The following is a 15,436-nucleotide window of genomic DNA, read 5'->3' on the forward strand; positions in this document are numbered from 1 at the left end:
TGTCTCATGTCTCCTGCATTGGCAGGAGGTTTCTTTACTGCTGTGTATGTGCTAAGTCACTTCAGTAGTGTCCGACTTTTCGCAATCCTATGGAATATAACTCTTCTGTCCATGGGATTCTCCATGCAAGAATACTGGAGTGGGTTGCCATTTCCTTCTCTACTAGTGCCAGCCAAATAATATTAAATATCCGGACTTTAGTATTTACATTACTGTTTGCTTATAAAATTCCTTCCCTCTAAGACCAAAGGTGAAAGAGTTCTTCATGTAGATTTTGCAAATTGATGGGCAATATGACTTCATTCTTTGCTTCCCCAGTAAATCCCTCACTAATTCCTAGTACTTGTGGGGTTACTTGAGAGCTTCAATGGAGGAAAGGAAGAGGTAGGCATGCAAAGGCCCCACAGAGGAAACTCAGCTATATGTGTGCTTCACAAGTGTATTCATGGTAAGAAGACAGTTTTCTTCTGAATACAGTATTAAGATTGTTTGAAGGAAATTAGCTATTACAGTTCTAACTTGAGTCAAATGCTATGAAAACTAAAGATGCATCCCTTTGTGTAAAAAAAATCTATATTAGAAATGTCTCTGCCAATCATTCGGCTTCTTCCCACCCTCTGTGTGTTTCTCCAGCTCCCACGATGGCTCAGAGAATGTCAAAGAAAAATTACTTTAAGCTGTCTCTCAGAGTAATGAAATATTTTTGTTGCTGCCGGCTGTGTCATAATGAACTCTGGTTATAAAAGGTGAAGGGGGCAGGAAGCTTACTGAGGAGTTGGTTATAAGATTGAACAGTTTGCCTCCGAATTTGGCTCATAGCAGGCTAGAGAGATGATGCCAAGGGGAGAGAAAGGTTGAAAAGCTTTGGTATTCTTGAGAAGAAGGGAAATCTCAGAGGTGAGCCATGTAGAAAATCTGAGGGTATCAACCCACACCAAGGAGATGAGGCAGGAAGCTGGAGCAGCAATGTTTAAGCAGAGGTGTCTAGTGGAGGTGTACACATCCATGCTCAGTTATGTCTGACTATGCGACCCCATGGACAATAGCCCTTCAGGCTCCTCTGTCCAAGAAAATGTCCATGGGATTTTCCAAGCACAAATACTCGAGTGGCTTGCCATTTCCTCCTCCAGGAGATCTTCTCCACCCAGTGATTGAACCTGCGTCTCCTGCATTGCAGGCAGATGCTTTACTGCTGAGCCACCAAGGAAGCCCACATTTGATGGAAAGTTATATACTCATGTAGCACTGCCTACACATCCCCTACAGTGCAATCACTTAAAACAAGAAGCATAAATTTAGCCCATGAGTCCATATGTTTATAATATATGCTGTGCTCAGCTGAGTGGTTCTTCTGCTATTTGCAGGGCTCACTCACATGGGTGGAGGGTGGCTTGCTGTTGGCTGATTATGACCAGCTTCACCTGGGGTGACTCAATATTGTCTCACATGCCTGTCATCTGCCAGAAAACTAACCCAGGTGTTCATAGCAAAGACAGAGATGATGCAAGGGAGAGCAAGCTAAAGTAGGCTAAGCCCCCATCAAGGGCTTTGCTGGCAAGGGGTCTGCCAACAAGTCACATGCCTGAGCCCAGCATCAAGGAGTGACAGGTTTCCCAAGGTGGGAAGTACCACACTGCAAAGCCTCACGGTGAAGGGGTGGGTGCAAGGATGGATGATGAATCAGGTCATATTTGAAATCCAGCACATTAACCTTCCCAGGGAGCTCTAGTGGTAAAGAATCTGCCTGCCAATGCAAGACACACAAGAAACGTGGGTGTGATTCCTGGACCAGGAAGATCCCCTAGAGTAGGAAATGACAGCCCACTTTAGTGCTCTTGCCTGGAGAATCCTATGGACAGAGGAGCCTGGCAGGCTATAGTCCATAGGGTCACAAGGAGTCAGACACAACTTAGCGTACAATGAACGATTAACCATTCTAGCTCATGCTGTTTTGTCAGCTCTGAGTAGGAAATGACAGCCCACTTTAGTGCTCTTGCCTGGAGAATCCTATGGACAGAGGAGCCTGGCAGGCTATAGTCCATAGGGTCACAAGGAGTCAGACACAACTTAGCATACAATGAACGATTAACCATTCTAGCTCATGCTGTTTTGTCAGTTCTGTGTGATCAGACTTCATAAGCAAAACAATGGTACCACCAAGACCAAGAACTATTCACATTTAGAATAAAGCCAAGTGCCCAGGAAACCTACTGGATACAGTATCTTTTTAATCAGTGGTACACAGGAGAAAAATAGCACCAGTTCTAAGCACTGATATAGCTCCGTGTTTTTCCTCTGGGTACCTTGAAATAGTGTATACCACGTTTGTTATTTAACATTTGTATAACACTTCCCTATGTGCCATGTGCCTCACAACAACATTAAGGAATTATCCTTACAACAGCCTAGGGAACGTGGTGCTATGCTTATTTCAGTTTATCTAGAGATGGCAGATGTGTCCCAGCAGCAGCAGAGTGAGTAACTGAAATGTGGAAAGTTTCAACGGTCCCCTGGGTATTCGGTTTATACCAGCAAACATGTTTCTGGCTTAACTGACTGATGATTAGACTGAAGTAAATAAACCAAACAGATGTTTTAGCAACATGTTTTCACAGCTTCAAGGGATATTAAGGATTTTAAAAAGAACAATTCATTTTCTTCAGCTTGTGATAGATGATTTGGTTTTATAACTGATGATCTATGTAGCTTTTATATATGGTGAATCGCCTGTAGTCTAACATATACCGTCCCAGTGAACTTGGAGTGTCAGGCTGTGGCCTTAAAAATTGTTCACAACCTAAAAGTTGAGAGTTAGGTTGGTGGGAGTTATATTTGGTGGGAATTTTTAGGACTTCAAACCTGGGAGACAGCATCTCAAGTAACCCTGAGAGAACTGCTCTGAAGAGGCGAGGGAAGGGGCAGGTTTATACAGAAGTTTTGCAAAAAAGGGGAGGTAGTCTGAACATCAAAAGGTTGCTCTTATTTAAAGAAAACAAGATTCCCACTTTAAGGAATTTAACACTTTTCTATGTATGGGAAGATGCAAGAGTCTGGGTTCACTGAGATCATTCCTTTCATATGCATCTCGTCATATGTCAGATGTCATCAGCTGGAAGTAGGTGGCTGCACTGAAGCCCTGAGCCCCAAGGCACATGAGCAGAGCATGAGCAAGTTTGCTGCACACACAATGAAGCCAGAGCAAATCTGCTTAAATGTGAAATAGAGGCATTTTGTCCTGGCCTCCTTTCTAAAACTGAATAAAAACAACAAGGAGAACAACAGTAATTTTTAAAGAGAGAGAGAGTGAATGAGAATATTGGTCAATGTTCAAACAGGAAACAAAAGCCACCCCAGTTACTTGAACAAGGCAAGTTTAATCCAAAGAATGATTAACCAGTAGAAGGTAATTAACTGGTGGAAGGGGTAAAGAGAACTAAAAGAAGTACAGAAGCACCGGTACAGAAGTCAGCTGCTTTCCCTCAGCTGAGTGGCCAAGGAAGGAACTAAGGATGCGGACAGAAGTCTCCCCATCCTTTCCTAAGGCAGAGATGCAGGTGAGGGCACCACAGAGGTAGGAAATGAAATGCCATCCTTCAGTGATTTCAACTAGAAGAAGCCTCCCTGAGGCTGATACGAGGTGGTGGTGAGCCTGTGAGAGGAACAGGCTGGGATCCTCGGGCTCTTGTGTTTGAGTACTGGGTATTTAAGTCACTCCAGTTGGTCCTCCCACGTGGAATCCTTTTTATCTGCCTCTTCCATTACTTACCTTTCATCTGCCCCAGATACTCCCCATCCCCATAGAAGCATCTCAAATCCCCACAGATTAAAACAATACAGGGAGTTTCACAGGGCGAGGCTTAGTCCCATTTTGTACACTTGTTCTTTCCTATTGACTTGAATGATAATAACGTACATTTTTTATCTCCTCTCTATGAGGCTAGAAACCCTCTGTTTTTAACCTTGCAACTCCTTAGAGCTGCGTAGTCCAATTTAGTAGTTATGAGACATCTGGGGCTGTTAGAGCACGTGAAAGATGTCTAGTCCAAATTCAGAGGAGCTGCAAGAGCAAAAGACTAACTAGATTTCTTCCACTTGGTATGAAAAAAAGAATGTAAAATATCCCATTAATAACAAATTTTATGTTGATTGCATGTTAAAATAATATTTCAAATGGGTTTCTTTAGTGGCTCAGTGGTAAAGAATCAGTCTTTGAGCTGTTTTGCAGATACTGAAACTCCCATCAAGTGGAATGAGTGCTGCCCACACGCACATAGACCCCAGATCAGTTGAAACCAGAAGGGTAATGATACTGACTCCCAATTACTTCGCCACCAACCAATCAGAAGTATGTCCACGAGCTGATCATGCCCTCTTTGAAACATTTCTATAAAACTCCTCACTACCCCATCCAGGTCAGGGCACAGTTTCGACAGCATTAGACCACTGTGGCCCTCTTTGCCGGCAACACAATAAAACTATTCTTTTCTTCTTCACCCTTAACTCTGCCTCCAAGATTTAATTCAGTGTCGGGCTACAGAGGCTGGATTCAGCTTAACTGTTAACATCAGTTCATAAGAGAAAGGGAACATTTTAACACTCAAAAGCAGGCAATAAGTGGTCTCAAATGAAAGAGAAGAGTGGTCAATGTTACACAATTAATTTTAAAGCAAGCAAAAGAAATAGAATACAAATTTAAATTTCCAAGTGCAGAGCAAGTGCGATGCAAACTGCTCCTCTGAGTTATTCCATTGTGAGCCGTTGTTTTCTTGACACAGTTGTCAGTTTGAGGGCAGCTGTTGAGCAGGAAGAGAGTTGCTCAGTTCAGCTTGTTAGCTCTTTGTTTTGAGCACACTGGCTGAAAATGCAGTTTGGCATGGGAACAGCAGTGAAAGTGGACTGGACACAGTTAACATGATTTCAATCCAACTGGAATGTTCTAAGGTGATTGATTGCTGAGGCTCAGTCCTCACACTGATGTCACTCCAGCAGCCTTCCTGGATGCAGTTCCCAAACTCACCCATGTTCTCCATGCTTGGTGTAGACCAGGGTTCTCATTTTTCAGGGCTGCAGGAAAGAGGATGCAAGGCCAACCGCTTGGCCAGTGCCTCCCCAGCTCACACTGTGCAGGCTCAACATGAAAGCAGGGAATTTGTCTGAAAAGGATGCTGTCCCCATGAATCGTCACAGAGCAAACACTGATGTGTTAATGGAAAGCTGATGCAAATCTTACCTGAAGAGTGCTAGTGTCGTTAAAGAAAAAACAGAACTGGACAGAAGTTAAAGAAGACAGATTTTATTCAATAAACAATGACAAGAGAGGAAGAGGGAGCCCAGGTTATAACTGGGCTGGATTCCAAACACAACCAGAACAAGTGGGATTTTTAAGCGAAGGAGCAAGTTGTGGGGAGGAAGTGGAAGGTTACTAAGAGGAGATATCAAGTCTGGGAGGATGCTGGCTGAGCTGACCCAATAGGATTCTTGCTGAAGGCAGGCCAGAGTGATCAATTACCATCTGGGGTGTGGGAGGGGATGGTAGGGATGAGGAATTTGACTGTGGAGAATTCTTCCTAAACTGACTTAGGTGGATTTTTGCTGAAATTGGTTTCTACAAGAAACACCCAGGTGGGTCTTTTCTGGGGGCTAGGGAAAGGGTTCAGGAGGCCTGATCAAAGTTTGGCCAAGCGAAGAATCTTTGTCAGTGTTTCATCAATAAGCTACCATGATACTGCTGTCAACTATCTGCCATGGGCACTTGCCATCTACCTCTACCTGGATTAAATCACGTGCCGCTGCAGCTGCTGACCTTCAACGCCCCTTGAAAGGAGCTCAGGGTGAAGAGCAGAAGTAAGGCACTCTGTGCTCTAGGGAAGCAGGGAACTGGCAGGACAGGTCTTCAGATAGTTTCCCTGGTGGCTCAGAGGGTAAAGTGTCTGCCTGCAATGCGGGAGACCTGGGTTTGATCCCTGGGTCAGAAAGATCTCCTGGAGAGGGGAATGGTGACCCACTCTAGTACTCTTGCCTGGAAAATCCCATGGATGCTGCAGGTTATCGTCCATGGGGTCGCAAAGAGTCAAACACGACTGAATGACTTCACTTTCACTTTTCAGGTCTTCAGATAGTTATATGTTTTCAAGAGCTCATTTTATGAGCCCACTTCTTGTATCTCATCATATCTAGAAAAGCTCTAACTTCCTTCATGGTAATGTCTGCTCCTCAGGAGCAGCAGAAATCATCTGCAAAAAATATGTGCTGGATTGCATGTACTCCCCCTTCACCAAAATCACATAATATTGACCTTCCTCCTTTACCTCTTTGGAGCAGTTTCTCAGAACTGTCTGAGGTACTGTCTCCTGGACTATAGTCCTCATTTTCTCCTAAATAAAACTTTATTCACAACCTTCAGTTCAGTTCAGTTCAGTTCAGTCACTCAGTCATGTCTGACTTTTTGCCACCCCATGAATCGCAGCACGCCAGGCCTCCCTGTCCATCATCAACTCCCAGAGTTTACCCAAACTCATGTCCATTGAGTCGGTGATGCCATTCAACCATCTCATCCTCTGTCCCCCCCTTCTCCTCCTGCCCCCAATCCTTCCCAGCATCAGGGTCTTTTCCAGTGAGTCAACTCTTCACATGAGGTGGCCAAAGTATTGGAGTTTCAGCTTCAACATCAGTCCTTCCAAAGAATACCCAGGACTGATCTCCTTTAGGATGGACTGGTTGGATCTCCTTGTAGTCCAAGGGCCTCTCAAGAGTTTTCTCCAACACCACAGTTCAAAAGCATCAATTCTACAGCGCTCAGCTTTCTTCACAGTCCAACTCTCACATTCATACATGACTACTGGAAAAACCATAGCCTTGACTAGACAGACCATTGTTGGCAAAGTAATATCTCTGCTTTTTAATATGCTATCTATGTTGGTCATAACTTTCCTTCCAAGGAGTAAGCGTCTTTTAATTTTATGGCTGCAATCACCATCTGTAGTGATTTTGGAGCCCCAAAAAATAAAGTCTGACACTGTTTCCACTGTTTCCCTATCTATTTCCCATGAAGTGATGGGACCAGATGCCATGATCTTAGTTTTCTGAACGTTGAGCTTTAAGCCAACTTTTTCACTCTCCTCTTTCACTTTCATCAAGAGGCTTTTTAGTTCCTCTTCACTTTCTGCCATAAGGGTGGTGTCATCTGCATATTTGAGGTTATTGATATTTCTCCTGGCAATCTTGATTCCAGCTTGTGCTTCTTCCAGCCCAGCATTTCTCATGATGTACTCTGCATATAAGTTAAATAAGCAGGGTGACAATATATAGCCTTGAGGTACTCCTTTTCCTATTTGGAACCAGTCTGTTGTTCCATGTACAGTTCTAACTGTTGCTTCCTGACCTGCATACAGGTTTCTCAAGAAGACAGGTCAGATGGTCTGGTATTCCCATCTCTTTCAGAATTTTCCACAGTTTATTGTGATCCACATAGTCAAAGGCTTTGACATAGTCAATAAAGCAGAGATAGATGTTTTTCTGGAACTCTCTTGCTTTTTCGATGATCCAGCGGATGTTGGCAATTTGATCTCTGGTTCCTCTGCTTTTTCTAAAACCAGCTTGAACATCTGGAAGTTCATGGTTCACGTATTGCTGAAGCCTGGCTTGGAGAAATTTGAGCATTACTTTACTAGCTTGTGAGATGAGTGCAATTGTGTGGTAGTTTGAGCATTCTTTGGCATTGCCTTTCTTTGGGATTGGAATGAAAACTGACCTTTTCCAGTCCTGTGGCCACTGCTGAGCTTTCCAAATTTGCTGGCATATTGAGTGCAGCACTTTCACAGCATCATCTCTGGTGGTCATAACCTTCAGGTTGTGCTTTTATCAAGTCTACAGTTTTATCTATATCTGAAAGTGGACCTATCAGTACAAAGATTATCAGTACAAAGATTAACATAATCACTGCCTTTGGCCCTCAGTGCCCCTCCTCTAACATCTGTGCACTCTTTGTATTGAAACATCCTCTGCTCATCAGGATGCTGGATGGCAAGGGGGTGGTGGGGGGAGGAAGATGGTGGAAAGAGACAGAGGAGGTGGTTATTTCACCTGCAGCTCTTGAATTTCTCAGCTGTCAGTTCCCCTGGGATATCATCACCTGCCAACTGAGAGGCTCTTATCCTGGGGCTTCCCTGATAGCTCAGTTGGTAAAGAATCCGCCTGCAATGCAGGAGACCTGGGTTTGATCCCTGGGTTGGGAAGATCCCCTGGAGAATGAAAAGACTACCCACTCCCATATTCTGGCCTGGAGAAATCCATGGCCTATATAGTCCATGGGGTTGCAAAGAGTCGGACAGGACTGAGCAACTTTCACTTCACTTAGACTGGGCTGAACAAACATTATCATCCACATGGGAAGCTGCACTTTTAAATTAGTTTCCGTTTGCTTCACAGCTCTCCAGAAGGCAAAGGCATTTTCTCAAAGCTTTCTTCCAATGAGAAAAGACAAAAGTAATGGAAAAGAAAAATTTTGGTAGGAATCTATTTTCCTGAAAAAATGTTTGCATTGATGTGGCCCTTTCTTCACTCACCATTTTTTTGTGTGTGTGCTGCTTCTGGAAGATCCCTTATTTATAAATATCTAAAAAGCAGAAAGTTTCTTGTAAAAAAGGAAAATGACATTTTTCCCTTCTCTGCATTGATCTTAGGACTCACGAGCTGACAGCTAGCAGCCTGACTTCTGCAATCAAATGCACTGAGATCTAGGTTTACATTATGAGCCTTATAAGCTTTTGTTTCCTCCTAGACTGTGCAGGTGATCCTCCCACACAGATGAGGGTGGTCCTCCCACACGGGTGAGGGTGGAGCCAGCTTCAGCTGTAAGGGCCAACCCCCAACCTGAGAGTATTTCTTAGCAAGATAAGAAGAGATAAAGCTGGAAGGAAGAGGGCCTGCCATCCTGTCACCTGTGTACTTCCTTTAAGATATAATTATTTATTTGCATAATTAGCATTGTATTTTCACTATGTCTAATTACCATGCGAAAAAACACAAATACACAGATTAAAATAGAGTCAAGACCAATGCCACAGGGACTTCCCTGGTGGTCCAGTGGGGCCTTCCAGTTCAAAGGGTGCATGTTCGATCCCTAATCAAGCAGCTAATGTCTGACATGCCTGGAGGCCAAAATAACCAAAACAAGAAAAAAAAAAAAAGGAGCAATATTGTAACAAATTCAATAAAGACTGTAAGAAAATGGTTCACATTAAAAAAAAAAAACTAAAAAGACCAATGCTACAATTTGTTGTCTTTCTCATACCAAACTTCACCTATTTCTAATCATCCTGGAGCTCACCATGATAAGAATTTTTCTACCCTCCTTGTAGTGTACTAGAAGAATGAGGACCCAGACACAAGGTTCAGCCACTCAGTAACTGCAGGTGTAGGTCTGAGAGAGCCTTCATTTGCTCACTTCCTTCCTTGGAGAGGTCATCCTCAGCCCTTCCAGCTAGCATTTCCTCTGACTACACCAGAAAGAGTTCTTTCTCCCTTTTCTTTCTTACCTTCTTTTCTTTTAAGAAGAAATCACTGCTCCAGTGATTTGGCCAGAGCTAAAAGAAAATCACCCCAGCGTATACTGCAGTTTCCCGTCCTTTGAAGCTTAACTGGTTTAACGTACTTAGCTCCAAATGCCAAAGATGAACACTTCACCATGTCAGAATCTTCCAGTCCATCCTAAACCTATTCCCCAAAAGATGTTTCTTTTTTTAATTCTATTTTTAACACAATTAAACATAATGGGCTTCACACAGAGCTTGCTGGCTCTCTCACAAGCATTCACTTTGAGGTACTAAATAAGAGAAACATACCATCTTTCTTTTGAAGATTAAAAAAAATTTTTTTTTATTTTGTATTGGAGTGAAAAGTGAAAGTTACTCAGTCGTTGTCCAACTCTTTGTGACCCCATGGACATGGAATTCTCCAGGCCAGAATACTGGAGTGGGTAGCCTTTCCCTTCTCCAGGGGATCTTCCCAACCCAGGGATCGAACCCAGGTCTCCTGCATTTCAGGCAGATTCTTGACTAGCTGAGCCACAAGGGAAGCATCGTATTGTGTTGAGTATAGCTGACTAACAATGTTCTAATAGTTTCAGGTGGACAGCGAAGGGACTCAGCCATACATTTACGTGTATCCATTCTCCCTCAAACCCCACTCCCGTGCAGGCCACCACATAACATTGAGTTGAGTTCCATATGCTATACAGTAGGTCCTTGTTGATTATTCATTTTAAATACAACAGTGTGTACATGACCATCCCCAACTCCCTAACTATCCCTTCTCCCTGGCAATCACAAGTTTGTTTTCTGAGTCTCTTTCCGTTTTGTAAGTTCATTTGTATCAAGTAATAATGCCATTTGCGGCAACATGGATGGACCTAGAGAGTGTCATATTGAGTGAAGTCAGACGGAGAAGGAGAAATAACATATGACATCCCTTATATGTGGAATCTAAAAAGAAATGTGGAATCTTTTGTAGGTTTTTTAAAAACAGTCAGCCTTCATGCCCTGCCTGTTGGTGACCTGTTATGCATATACGTAGCAGAATTCAGGGCAGACTGCCTGTTTAGAAACTGCTCAAATTTTTTTCTATCTCTGGAAGTTTAAGTCAGTCAAAAATACTACAATTTTAGTCACGAGAAGGAAAAAGCAGACAGACGTCATGTGTGCCTCCCACAGTCTCTGGCTCAGAACTCACTCAGGTTCTGAAATAACCTTCTTCCACATGATCTCACAGATTTCTACAAACACAAACCAAGCTAGACCAAGTTGTTAAAAGCTAAAGAGTTGAAGTAAGAATATCATGAGTGCCTTTTACTCAACATTCTGATATTTACCCAAAGAAGCACATTATCATCCGATTTTTTAAATAATTTGCAAATGTTTGAACTTGGGCTGATTGTCCCACCTCATTTTCCAATTCTTTTCCTCATCCTACTCTTCATTCAAAAATTTAAAAAGAAGTTACAAGGATGTAAGAGTGTACATCAAGTACCATGGTATGTACCCAATTTAGTTTTTTTAAAAAGCAGCAGAATATGTCATAGTCCAAGGCATTATCCCCACAGGAGGAGAGACTGAAATACATGAATTCCAAATTATATATTACTCAAAGGATGAATGATTTTTACCTTAGGCAAATAGACCATTGAAGAGGCTGATCTGCCATGCAGATTACTTGTGGTTCAACCTGGGAATGAGGAGTTGGTTGATAAGCCAGGCTCCTCTGTCCACGGAATTCTCCAGGCCAGAATATACTGCAGTGGGTAGCCATTCCCTTCTCCAGGGGATCTTCCCATCCCAGCAATTGAACCCTGGTCTCATATTGCAGGCAGATTCTTTACCATCTGAGCCACCAGGGAAACCCAGTGACAAGGATTATGTTTCTCGAAAAGATACCTTCGAGTCTTAATCATTCGGAAGTAGGATTGTAATCCAAGAAGAGGCCACACTGGGTTAGTGTGGCTCTAAACTCAGTGACTGGCACCCTTCTAAAAGGCAAGAAACACCATGTGAACACACCATGTGAACACACCATGTAAACAAGGAGGCAGAGATGGGAGCCATGTGTCCACAGCACCAAGGATTCCTGGTGAATTCTAGAAGCTGGAGAGAGACATGGAATAGATTTTCCCTTAGAGTTTCCAGAAAGCCGGTCTAGCTGACTCCTAGTTCTAGATGTCTCGTCTCCAGAGCTATAAGAAAATAAATTCCTATTGTTTTAAACCATCTACTTTGTAGTATTTAGAAACTAATATACAGGGTCACCAGATATAAACCAGAATGAGTCCATCCAAGTTGGAACATGACCACCCAAGTCCAAAATAGCTTCATTTTGTTTTAGGATTGGGCAACAAAGATGGCGACACAACTGGCCATGTTATGAAACAAGTCAAATGGCAGATTTTGCAGGCAGATGCTCAGCTTGGTTTTGAACTTTGGAGACTGAGGCACTAAAGGACAGTCACTTAATTAGAGATGCAGATAAGTTTTATACAAATCCGCCCTGAAGGTAAAGACCAATACTTCAGGCTGTCATGCATGACTACATTGCTAATCATGGTTAAGTACAGAACTCTTACTTTTTTAAAGCATTTTCACATCAGTTATCCCCAATTGATTTTAGCAGCAACCCTAGGAGGTATAATTATCTTCGATTTACAGGTAAGTAAAACAAGATTTTGAGAGGTTTAGAAACTTGTCCGTGGTTATAGAGAAACCTAAGTTATCAGCAGAAGGAAATAAGGAACCTGGGCATTTCCTTCCCAATTAAATTTCATTTCCATCATTGTCATGCTGCCCCTTTTAATGTTCAAATTCAGAATAAGGCAAAGTTTTGCTGACTTGGCCAATAGGCAGCAAAAAAGAATAAATAACATTAAATCCTTAAAGAACAAAAGAAATGGTTATCACTAAATTAATGTACTTTTTAAAAATTGATCAATAAAATGTTTCTTTTTTTTCTTTTTAAATTAGTATACTTTAAGAAAATATAAATTCTATTTAATTATCAAAGTTTCTCTGAAAAGCAACTTCCAAAGGGTCATGAATGATAACACTAGGAATCAAAGAATAGGCCAAAATGGAAAGAAGTTTGACCAGCGATTTTATGAATGACAAAGATGATGGTGGAAACTCAAAAGCAGATGAATGAGGCAGGAGCATGTCAGGGCTGGATGGTGGTCATGTTAGAAAGCCAGTGGAGGGTCTAGGAAAGAAGCTATGAAGCTGCTAATTCTCTAAGAATAAATGAAATGGGAACCACTACACAGAGAAACACACATGATTTAATAAATTACCTACAGTTTATGTGAACTCACAGGACTTCCACATGAAAGTCTTCTGATTTTGTTTTTGATTCAATTCAATGACTGAAATTTAATTTTTAATTTAGTTCAAAATGTTAATTGTAACTTTTAGACACAATGGGGATACACATGAGATAAAAAACTGGGTTTCTCTGCCCAGAGCTTGATTTTATTGTGCAGTTAAGACATGCACATCAGCAAACTATCCAGCCTGACAAGACGGTCTGGCTTGCCCAACAGCAGAGTTGATAACAAAGACTGCATCAGAAAAAGCTCTCCCCTGGTTTCTCAGCATCAGTAGTTTAGAGGACTTTCATTGTTGTTGTTCAGCTGCTAAGTTGTGTCAGAAGACCAGGAAGAAAAGCAAACAGCCTTTGTAGGTCGAATTAAAGAGTTATTTTCCCATGACCTGAGATGTATTAATAAAGATGAATGGCTCACACCAGATAACAATTTTACATCATCAAATTATGTCTATTAAACTACATTTCATGCTTCTCAGTTGTCAAATTAAAGAGGTCTGTTAGAATAGCAATAACACACTCAAATTGGTTGAGATTCGGGCTTCAACATCCATTTTATTAGAGTGATAACTTGTGAGGCTGAACTAATCACTTATTAATTAATACTTTAAACTCCCTGAGATGGAGCAAGCCAGGTGTCCCATGAGTAATCTTCAAGTGGTTTGCGGAACATGCACCAGAGGTGGTACCCTGTTGGGGCACTTCTTTTGAATGGGCTTCCCTGGGGGCTCAGATGGTAAAGAATCCGCCTGCAATGCAGGAGACCTGGGTTTGATCCCTGGGCCAGGAAGATCCCCTGGCTACCCATTCCAGCGTTCTGGCCTGGAGAATTCCATGGATTATATAGTCCATGGGGTCGCAAAGAGTCAGACACAACTGAGCAACTTTCGCTCACTTGGTATGTTTATTCAGTCATGTCTCTGCTTACCTGTGGCCTTTCCCTAAAATACTTGTCCATGATCAGAGATTTAGTGGAGCATTACAAAGCAATGAATTTCCCAGAAAGAGTGATCTGTGGTCAAGATTACATCCTTCCTTTTCTGAAGTCCAGAGAGAGTAGGGGGAAAAACATCAGGGAAGCAGGTGGAGATCATGGTAAAAAGGATGAAACAAAGTCAGAAAAAGAACCAGAAAATGAGAAAAAAGAGGGAACAGAGTTTGCATACTCTCTTTGAGTTGACCACTCTCCCCAGATTTCTTCATGTTTGGAGAGGGGGCTCTCCAAAGCCCCTCCTTTTGGGTTTTTGTGGAGGCATCATTATTACAGAGGTATGGTTGACTGAGTCATCTGCTACTGGAGACTGAGTCTAACTCAGTTTGCTCTCTCCCCTCCCCAGAAAGGGTGGACTTAAAGGTCTAACCTATTATCCCTTGGTTTCCCTGACAACCAGCCGCCCTCTTAAGATGTGTTCCAAAAGTCAACTCATTACCATAAACCTTATGGTGGAAATGGGCTTCTTACGAATAACAAATAAAGACACTCATCTCACCTTTATCATTCTGAAGTCATTTCAGAAACTGAGGACAAGAGATAAAATACTAGGGCAAAGGCTGCTCCCATTGTTCTTTTGCTTAAGAAATGCTAAAGGTCTGGGAAGCTGTGGACCATGAGTCATGCTGCTAAGTCACTTCAGTCGTGTCCTACTCTGTGGGACCCCATAGACTGCAGCCCACCAGGCTCCGCTGTCCCTGGGATTCTCCAGGCAAGAACACTGGAGTGAGTTGCCATTTCCTTCTCCCAGGCAAGAACACTGGAGTGGGTTGCCATTTCCTTCTCCAGTGCATGAAAGGGAAAAGTGAAAGTGAAGTCGCTCAGTTGTGTCCGACTCTCAGCGACCTCATGGACTGTAGCCCACCAGGCTCCTCCGCCCATGGGATTTTCCAGGCAAGAGTACTGGAGTGGGGTGCCACTGCCTTCTCCAATGAATCATGAATGAAAATCAAATACATATGAGAAATATATTTTGATAACCTGAATGACCAGAGATATAATTCTTCTAAATCACAAAATTGCAGATGGCCAGTTGTTTCATCATTTGTTGAAAAGATTTTCTTTTTTGAGTCCTTTGTTTAGAATCATTCCACCATATATGTACCATTGTGCTTCTAGGCTGTCTATTTTGTACCATTTATTTACATGTCAATCATTCCTTCACTGTCTTGAGTGCTGTAGCTTTATATTAATAATGTCTTGAAGTCAAGTAGCGTAAATCCTTCAATTTTATTCATTTTGACAAAATTATAAGATTTTTCATTTTCATAAAGCTTTTGAGTTATAAAAATTGTGTTTGAATCTTAATATTGCCTCAGAGCTATAAATCAGGTTAGAGAGAATTATCATTTTAAACAATATTGAGTCTTCCAGTTCATAACATGGTATTTCACTTGTACTTATTTAGTTCAGTCCAGTCACTCAGTCATGTCCAACTCTACTTATTCAGGACATCTTCAGTTTCTCTCGGCAATATTTGTAGCTTTAGGCATAGAGGTCTTGCACATCTTTTATTAGATTTCATATTTTTATACTAACATGAATATTGTTATTTTTACTATCATTTTCCCACCATTTGTTTCT

The 15,436-nt window shown here is 42.0% G+C and overlaps 1 protein-coding gene across 7 annotated transcripts in view; it reads right to left on the minus strand.

Annotated features, from left to right (window-relative positions):
• Nucleotides 1–15,436, minus strand: part of LOC145533452 (uncharacterized) — a 220,635-nt gene that overhangs the window by 71,677 nt on the left and 133,522 nt on the right. The gene's annotated exons all lie outside the window — the stretch shown is intronic.

This window comes from Giraffa tippelskirchi, chromosome 13 (assembly GCF_054371585.1).
Source record: "Giraffa tippelskirchi isolate mGirTip1 chromosome 13, T2T-mGirTip1v1.2.pri, whole genome shotgun sequence".
Classification (NCBI taxonomy): Eukaryota; Metazoa; Chordata; class Mammalia; order Artiodactyla; family Giraffidae; genus Giraffa; species Giraffa tippelskirchi.